The 10071-nt window shown below is 37.1% G+C and overlaps 1 long non-coding RNA gene across 1 annotated transcript in view; it reads right to left on the bottom strand.

The window, feature by feature from the left end:
* The window catches only part of LOC102014402, a 23995-nt gene that overhangs the window by 10145 nt on the left and 3779 nt on the right, over window positions 1-10071 (bottom strand). Inside the window, exons 2-3 of the long non-coding RNA XR_262524.2 lie at window positions 8032-8170; window positions 106-204 (exon numbers count right to left, since the gene is read on the bottom strand). This is a non-coding gene — a long non-coding RNA (uncharacterized LOC102014402). The remainder of the gene's footprint in view (window positions 1-105; window positions 205-8031; window positions 8171-10071) is intronic.

Consider the following 10071-nt stretch of genomic DNA (forward strand, 5'->3'; position numbering starts at 1 on the left):
CAAAAACCAAACAAACAAAAAAACCAAATTGAAGATCTGGCTCTTTGAAAAAAATAAATAAAGTAGATAAGCCCCTAGCCAGATTTACCAAGAGAAAAGACTCACATCAGGGCAAGGGATGAGAAAAGATTCACATCAGGTCCAGGGATGTAGCTCAGTGGCATAAGTCCTTGCTTGGCAAGCTTGAGGTCATGAGTTTGATTCCTGGTACCAAAAGAAAAAAAAAGACTCACATCAGTGCAATTAGAAATGAAAAAGGTTAAATCACAACAGACGCTATGGAAATCCAGAAGATAATAATTGCTTTGAAAACTTATATTTCAAAAAATTAGCAAATTTTGAAGAAATGGACAGATTCCTAGACACATATAAACTACCAAAACTAACCCAAGAAGATATAAGTATGCTTAACAACCTAATAACAAGTAAGGAAATTGACACGGTAATAAAGGACCTACTAGATTCACTGCTGAGTTCTACAAAATCTTTAACGATGTTACATCACCAATACTCCTCAAGCTCTTCAAAGAAATTGAAAGGGATGGAGTGCTCCCAAACTCATTTATGGAAGCCAGTATCACCCTGATTCCAAAACCAGATAAAGAACCAACTAAAACAGAAAACTATAGATCAATCTCCTTAATGAACATAGGTGCAGAAATCTTCAACAAGATGTTAGCAAATAGAATGCAGCACATTATTAAAAGGATCATACATCATGATCAGATAAGTTTCATCCCAGAGAAGCAAGGATAGTTCAACATGTAAGTCAATAAATGTAATACATCACATAAACAAAAGCAAGGTCAAAAATCATATGATCATGTCAATAGATGCAGAAAATGCTTTTGACAAAATCCAACATCCTTTCATGATAAAAACCCTGAAGAAAACAGGTATAGAAGACCATATCTGAATATGGGAAAAGTTATATATGACAAATAGTCAACATCATACTGAATGGGGAAAAACTAAAAGCATCCTTCCCCCTAAAATCAGAAATAAGACAAGGATGGGGTCACCTCTTCTATTCAACATAGTACTTGAAACATTAGCCAGAGCAATTAGGCAAGAGAAATAAAAGGGATACATATAGAAAAAGAATATAAATTATCATTATTTTCAGATGACACAATACTCTACATAGAAGACCCAAAGAACTCCAGCAAAACACTCTCAGAATTAATAACAAACTTCAGCAGAATAGCAGGGTACAAGATCAACACACAAAAATCATTAGCATTTGTGTACAACAACAATCAATGGGGTGAGAAAGAAATTATAAAAATAGGAACATTCACAGTAGCTTTAAGAAAAATGAAAGCGGGTGTGGTGGTGCACACCTGTAATCCCAGCACTCGGGAGGCTGAGGCAGGAGTATTGAGGCCAGCCTGGGCTAAAAAGTGAGCTCAAGGCCAACTTGAACTGCATAGTGAGACTCTGTCTCAAAAAGACCAAAAAAAAAAAAAAAAAAATGAATTAACCTAGCCAAGGAAATGAAAGACCTCTACAAAGAAAACTATAGTACTCTGAAAGAGGAGATTGAAGAGGACATCAGAAAATGGGAAGATGTCCCCTTCTGCTGGATAGGCAGAATCAATACTGTCAAAATGACTGTACTCCCACAGTATTATACAAATTCAATGCATTCCCAATCAAAGTAACAACAGCATACTTCATAGACCTTGAAAAAAAAATCCTAAAATTCATATGAAACCATAAGAGACTGAGACTACCAAAAGCAATTTTGGGTAACAAAAGCAAAGTAGGAGACATAGTAATACCTGATTTCAAGCTACGCTACAAAGCAATAGTGATAAAAATGGCATGGTACTGGAATAAAAACAGGCTTGTGAATCCATGGAACAGAACTGAGGATACAGAAACTTCCCTTGACACATTCAGCTATTTGATCTTTGACAAAGATGCCAAAAACATATATTGGAGGAAAGACAACCTATTCAACAAATGGTGCTAGAAAAATTGGTTATCTATTTGTAGAAGACTAAAACTGGACCCTTATGTCTTGCCATTACTAAATTAAAATAAACATGGATCAAATATCTAAACATTAAAATGGAAACATTAAATCTACTGAAAGATAAAATAGGTAAAACACTTGAAATAGGCGTAGGAAAGGATTTTTTAGACAGAACCTCAACTGCACAAGAAATAACAGCAAAAATTAACAAATGGGATTATATCAGACTAAAAAGCTTCTGTACAGCAAAAAAATCAATCAGAAAAGTGAAGAGACAGTCTACAGAATGGGAAAAAATTTTTGTCAGCTATTCCTCAGACAAAGGACTAATATCTAGAATATATAAAGAACTCAAAAACTTAATCCACTTAAAATTAATGAGCTAGTCAAGAAAAGGGAAATGAAAAGACACTTCACAGAGGAAGAAATAAAAGTGGTCAACAAATATACAAAAAAGTTCTCAACATCTCTGGCCACTAGAGAAATGCAAATTAAAACAATGCTAAGATTCCATCTTACAGGGCCAGGGATATAGCTCATCCGCACAGCACTTGGCTGATAAGCACAAGGCCCTGAGTTCGATTCCCAGTACACCATCCCCCAAAAAAGATTCCATCCTACTCCAGAAAGAATGGTGGGCCAGGGATTTAGCTCAGTGGTGCAGTGCCTGCCTGGCAAGTGTGAGGCCCTGAGTTGGACTGCCAGTACCAAAAAAAAGAATGGCAATCATTAAGAAATCCATCAATAACAAATGTTAGCGAGGCTGTGGTAAAAAAGAACCCTCCTTCATTGTTGGTGGAGATGTAAACCAGTACAACCATTATGGAAATCAGTATGGAGATTTTTTAAAGAACTGAAATTAGAAATTCCATACAACCCAGAGAACCCCCTGCTAAAAAAAAAGCCACATGTATTTTAAAGAAACTAAGAGGAAAAAGTACAAGAGTGCCCTCTTACCCATGATTTTGCTTTCTACAGTTTTAGTTATTTGCAGTATCTTACTCAAAGAGCTTAAATTATCATACTTTAGTAATACATGCATACAATGTTTTTGGCAGCACAACTTTTAATATCTAAATCTTGGAAACAGCCTGTATATCTATCCACAGGTGATTGGATAAAGAAAATGTGGTATCTATATATAGTGAAATACTATCCTTCTATACAGAATAACAGATTTGAGACATCTGTAGAAAAATGGATGAACCTGGAAAATATGTTCAGTGAAATAAAACAGACAAGCTTAAATACCATATGGTATTGAGTGAGGCAAAGTAAAAACAAAGAGAATAATAAAGGATGGATAGAAGGGGACTAGGAGATGGATGTTTTGCAATAGGAAAGTGGTCCAAGGGAAAAAGTATGAGATGTGAGGTACAGTGGAAGGGGAAATAAGTAGAATAAAGATATGTCATGTACAGGAACCTAATAACCTTAATTAATGTAAACATTATATGCCCTAACATGAGCTAAGATTAATAATATCAGTAAGAATGAAAAATAGGATAGGGCAATTGGAGGAGGGAAGGGGAAAGGGATTAAAAAAAAAGAAACAAGTTGTGGTATGTACACATAACCACTCCCCAAGATGACTGCAAACTGCATAAATTGCAAACATGTACTAATAAAATTTTTAAAAATTTAAATCATTTGTTTCATTTACATAAAAAGGTTTAATAAAACTTAGTGTATGCTGGAAAATCAATGAAAACAAATTGCTTTTGTCCCTTCTGCTTATCTGGCCCTGGATCAGAAACATTTTAATGGCTGCTGACAGTTAACTATGGCTGCGAATCCGAAGCAAGCTTAGAAGTTTTTAAGCCTTATGATCTTGATTGTTAGATGTGATTCCTTTGGAATTTTAAAACATGGACTGTCTCAAAAAAAGAAAAGGGAAAAAAAAATTTAAAAAGAATAAATTAATACATTTCCTTAGGGAAAAAAATCAATCACGTAGACAGGCCACTGGGTAATCTAATCAAGAACAAAAAGCAAAGCACATAAATATGCAAGATAAGAAATGACAAGAAAGATACAACTATTGAAACAGAAGAGAATTTAAAATTTTTAAGATACTACTTTCACAAGTCTAGACCAACACATTTGAAAATCTATATTAAATAATTTCCTAGGAGCAGGGTGAGGTGATACACGACTGTAATCCCAGCACTCAGGAGGTTGAGGCAGGAGGATCACTGTGAGTTTGAGGCCAGCGAACTACATAGTGAGTTCGAGACCAGCCTAAAGTGTAATACATAGCAAGACCCCATTTCAAAAAACAACAAAAAAGACCCCCAAAATCCCTAGGAAAAAATTTTTTTAACCAAAGTTGATCCAATAAATGTAAATAATTGAAACAAGTTAAAGAATTACCCCTCAAAAAGTCCTAAGGTCCTCGTGGATTCACAAGAAAACTTCAAAGCTACTTAATATGCTACAGAGCATGAAAAGGGAAATTTCCATGTTATTTTTAAATAGCCACATGGGGTGGGGTGTGGCTCAGTGGTAGAGCAGGTATTTAGCATTTACAAAGTCTGGCCTCAAGTGCCCCCCCGCACAAAAAGGTTAAGAAAAAAAGGCCACATGTATTTTAAAGAAACTAAGAGGAAAAAGTACAGGAGTGCCTCTTTTCTGTGATTTTGCTTTCTACAGTTTTAGTTATTTGCAGTTAACTGAAAATACTAGATGAGGGCTGGGCTTATAGCTCAGTGGCACAGCCCTTGCCCTGCAAGCGTGAGGTCATGAATTTGATTCCTGGTACTACCAAAATAAAAGCAAAAAAAACCCCACAAAATATTAGATGAAAAATTCCAAAGTGAGCAATTTATAGCTTTTAAATTGCATAACACTCTGAGCACCATGACGACATCTGGCCCTGTCCTGTCCTGCATGTGAATCATCCCTTGTCCAGCATACCTATGCTGTACGTGCTGCTACACACTCGTCACTCAGTAGCCATCTTGCTTATCAGATCTGCTGTTGTACTGAAATGTGTGTATTTACAAAACCCTCACGTAGTACCCAGTGCTATGTGACATGCTACATAATTCATCTCACTTTGTCCCGCCCTGGAGGCACTGTATCATCTTACATCAATACCATAAGGGTGAGTACAGTAAATAACATTCTGAGAAAAATCACATAACTTTTATTGCATTATGTGTTTACAATTGTTTTATTATTAGATATTGTTAATCTCTTAATGTCCAGCTTAGAATTTAAACTGTATCGTAAGTATATAGGTACATATTAGTCTATATAGGGTTGGGTATTCTAGGGTACCAGGCATCCAGTGGGATCTTGTGTTGGGAAACAAATCCCAGCAGTTGATAAGTTGTCCACGGTAAGCTTGAACCTGTAAGCCTGCTGCTTCAGCCTCCCAGCGTGCTGGGATTATAGGTACGTGCCATCATGTCCAGCCAAGTAGTGAATTCTTAAAGGAAGGTGATTAGGAAAGGGTCTGGATCCCAGTCTCACCTTCTTTCAAGGTACTGCTTGGCAGCCACCACTTCTGTTTGATGCATAGAGGAAGTGATCTTTTTCAGCCTGGCAACTCTCCAAACTACAAAATGCTCATTCAAAATAGATCTGCAAGCCGTGGAAAGTGTATTTTCTGTAGTGAAGTGGTACTTCCTTCCCTTTCTCCTTCAGGCCTGGACAACTCTAGTTCAATTTGGTTCCCTTCAGGGATTTGTTGAAAGTGTAAGGAAGTCACTGCTATGTGCTGACTTTCTGAATGACTCTAGTTATTTTTCTGAGTGCTTTACACATGGTGGCATGTGGGGTTGTCCCCCACAATGATGGATCAAGTGGTCATCCCTGCATAACAAGGCTCCTAGAATGTAGTCTCAGTACCCGCATTGCCCAAAGCCCCATCTCTATCACAAAGTCCTCATTTCAGGTTGTATGACTTGTAGCTCCACTTGAGTGTACTAAATTCTATTTAATAGGATTGCATTTGGCTACATTTAACAGAAACCCAGCAAAGTGGTTTAACCAGCCCAATTGCCTTTATTAGGCACAGCAGCTCAAGGAGTCAGCTGCCTTTGTCTTCTGTAATTCTCAGGGTTTCTTTTGGCTTCACGATCACAAATCAGCCTTAATTCTTCTGGGTATTATGTCTGCTTTGCAAGCTGGGAGAAGGGGCTAGGGGGAGCCAGCATGCATGTGACAGTTGAGTCTGGCTTTGCTTATTATTATTTTTTGATTAGATAATTGCTTTTCCAGAACCCCTACCTACTGACTTTCCTTTACATCTTGTTGGCCACATCGATACCCTTTGTTACAAGGGAGTAGAGGGAGATATTTTTAAACTATGAATAAAATGAAGATTTTGTAAGTAGGAAGAGAGAATAGGTGTTGACACTCAACTAAATCTGCTAGACCAGTGTAAACTGGCTTACACAAGAAAAAGAATTTCTTGGTTTAAGTAACTGAAAAGTCCAGAGGTTGAGCTAATTGATCAAATGATTTTTAGAAATCACCAAGAATCCAGAGAGCCCACAGAAGGCTTGCAGAGCTACATGCTTTCTCATTCATGCCTAATAAATACAGAGGGTCAGGATCCTAAGCATTTGTGGCTAACATGCTGAACCCAGCACTGGGCTCAGAATGGTCTGCGTCAATTGGCGTGGTCTATGTGGTGAGCTCTGAATATAGATTCAGGATGAAAGCATCCACGAATGACATAGATTGATCCCCAAAAGCAAAGTATGGTTTGCTGAAAAGAGACCAGGGACTCTGGGTAGTGAGATGGAAAAAGGATGATAAGAAGACACCAACAAACATCTTCCAGGTTAGTTTAGGAAAAGAGTTAATCACTGTGCTTAGTCGCCACTGGAAACACTAAAAATAGAATGGTTTCTGACATGACCCTGGCAATATTCATCTGAGTACTGCTAACAAGAGAGCCCCGGGCCAAGGTCTTATCCTGTCCAGTTATAGCAGCAGATCTGTCTTTATTGTAGGGCTTGGGAAACACACTCCAATTCTTCTTGCTGGGACTGTAGCTAGTGTGAGGGCTCTGGTTCAATTCCCAGTAGCAAAAAAAAAAAAAAAAAAAAAAAAAAAAAAAAATTAAAGGGAAGAAGGTAAAGAATTTAATAGGTATAGGTTCAGGTAACATATAGTGCATCTGTTAAAATGGAGAAAAGCAATGAAGGCTGTAGAATGAGCTGGGTATATACAGAAAAAAAAATTAAAGTTTCCCAACGTTCATGATAATAGTATTGTTGTTATGAGGTAATCTCTATGAATATGGATATATATAGAATATATATATACAGAATAGAGAACATATACACAGAATCTATATCTATCCATCTATCTATCTATCTTTTTGTTTGTTTGTTTGTTTTTGTTTTTTTTCTGGTACCAGGAATCGAACTCACGACCTTGCGCTTGCCAGGCAGGCGCTGTGCCACTGAGCTAAATCCCCAGCCTGTATCTATCTATATATCTATCTGCCTATCTATCTATCTATCTATCTATCTTTCCCTAGCTCTGCAGCTCTGCACACTAAAGTGATTTGGAAATAATGACCAATCAAGTAGCGATAAACATTCCTTACTTCTTAGACTGTAGTCTTAAAATACAATTTTCCACTAAAAAGTGTATGAGCTTCTTACTCCTGTGTCTGAGACAGGAAATAACTAAGAGGAGCCTGAACTCTCACCATGGCAGACAGAAAAGAAACTATCAAAAACCTCTAGGGCTGTCAAAAGGACCCAGGTCAAATTGGAGAGGTTCATTGTTATGGCACAATGGGTTTCAACATGAACAAATGTAAGTAAATATAATGAGGAAAAGGAAGCTAAATTTCTTATTGTTGGAAAGGAAAATTACAGAGAAAGGGAAGACTAAAAACCACGATGTGGTGTTAGACTAGAATTTGAGGTATACTGACATGAACTCCTATATATTTTATATATATATATGTAAATGAACTCATATGACATATATATATATATAGAGAGAGAGAGAGTCCACCAAAAAAGGGTATACACACTTCAGCAGTTCACCATACTAATAAATGTAAGGAAACTACTCACCACCATTCTGAGCATCTCAGAGGCCAATCACAGAGGCCAAAGGTAACTTGTATTAATCTCACGATGTCTCAATGAATTTAGTATTCAAATATTTATACATGTTTTTCTTTTCCAAACGTATACATTTCTTGGATGGACTCTGTATAATAGAAACATAGACAAATGTGTAGGTGTAAATGTTCACTATTTCCTATATCTGTCTACTCTGTAGATGGAAAATAATGACACCCAGGAGCCATAAGCATACCAGGCATCCAGACTAGGATTTTTTTTTTTTTTTTTGGTACAGGGAATTGAACTCTGGACCTTGTGCTTGCCAGGCAGGCAGTGTGCCACTGAGTTGTATCACTGGCCCCAGACTAGGATTCTAAATACCATTCTCCACTAAGAGATATCAAGATAGTTGGTGAAATAGCTAAAATGACTGTAGACTTTCTTGTGTAACTCAGCAGGACAGCAGAAAAGAGAGTAGCCTCCACCTAACTAGGGATAGTTGATGTAGTTTGAATGAGATGTGCACATTAGATGGTAATGCTGTACAAATTTCTTGATTCTGATAGGTTACACTGTGACTGTCCAGGACAGCAGGCCCTTGTTTTTAGAAGTACCACTGAGACATTAGGGTGATGGGGTACCATGTCTGCAACTTGCTTTCAATGGCCTAGGGTGGCCTGAGAGGATAGTACATACAGTGAGAGAGAAAGAATGATAAGGTAAATGCAAAATGTTAATGGGGGTTTTGAGTGAAGGATGGAAGGAGGTTGCTTTGTACTACTTTTGCAACTTTATTGCAAACTTGAAATTATTTCAAAATAAAAAGTAAAAATATCACTTTCTCTAAGACAAGTTGAACATATGGGGAAATATTCAAGCTAACTGAAATATGCAGATTACTAAGCAAATGTGCAATGTAATTTAAATTTTGTTGAATATATATTTAATTCAATAACATTATATTTTTAGAGCCAACTGTGGTGGCATACCTCTGTAATCCCAGCTACTTGGAAGACAATAACAGGTTCGTCGCAGGAAGATCACAAGTTCAAGGCCAGCCTGGACTATGGGGAAACCCTATGTCCAATAACAACCACAAGGAAATTAACAACTGTCATCTGTTAGTGATAAATAGTCATGCCTATCTTACAGCAAGACAGAATTGGAGGACTTATGCTATCAGATATCAAGACTTAATATAAATGTGTGGAAATTAAGGTGTAAAATATCTTGGGTAACAGAGGGAGACCTTGTCTTTTTTTTTTAAGATATGAGGTTTTTATTAAGATATGAGAAAAATAACAACAAAATATTCAGAAATTGATCCATATATATACAGGCACCTGACTTATGGGAACATGACTTTTTTTTTAATAGTGCTAGGTCAACTATATGGAAAATGAGAATCTTGTCACCTACCTCACATTATACACAAATATTAATTTGAAAATAATCATAAATCTCAATATTAAAACATATGGGAAGCACAGTGGGTGGTAGCTCAGTGGTACAGTGTCTGCCTAGCATATGCAAGGCCTTGGGTTTGATCCCCAGTGCTGGGGGGGTGGGCAGAAAACAGGAAATTATCTTCAGAATTAGGGTAGGCAAAGATTTCTTGAATATGACATGAAAAACACTAACCATGAAAGCAAAATTACATAACTTAGACTTTATTAAAATTAAGAAATTCTTTAAATATGCTAGTAAGAGAGCTGGACATAGTAGTGCATGCTTATAATCCCAACACTTTGGGTGAGGCAGGAGGATTAAAAGTTCAATTCCTGCTGGGCAATTTAGCAATATCCTGTCTCATAATAAAAAATAAAGGGCTGGGATATAGTTCAGTGTAAAAGCCCTAGGTTCAACCCCCAGTAGTGCCAAAAAAAAGAAAAAAAAGGAGAGGGAGCCACCATTAACTGAGAGAGGATATTTGCAATATCAAAGATTCACATCTGGGGCTGGGGATTTAGCTCAGTGGCAAAGCGCCTGCCTGGCAAGCGCAAGGTCATGAGTTCGGTTCCCGGTACCGGAGAAAAACCAAAAAAA

The sequence above is a fragment of the Chinchilla lanigera genome, unplaced genomic scaffold (assembly GCF_000276665.1).
Source record: "Chinchilla lanigera isolate Chin_1 unplaced genomic scaffold, ChiLan1.0 scaffold00049, whole genome shotgun sequence".
Classification (NCBI taxonomy): Eukaryota; Metazoa; Chordata; class Mammalia; order Rodentia; family Chinchillidae; genus Chinchilla; species Chinchilla lanigera.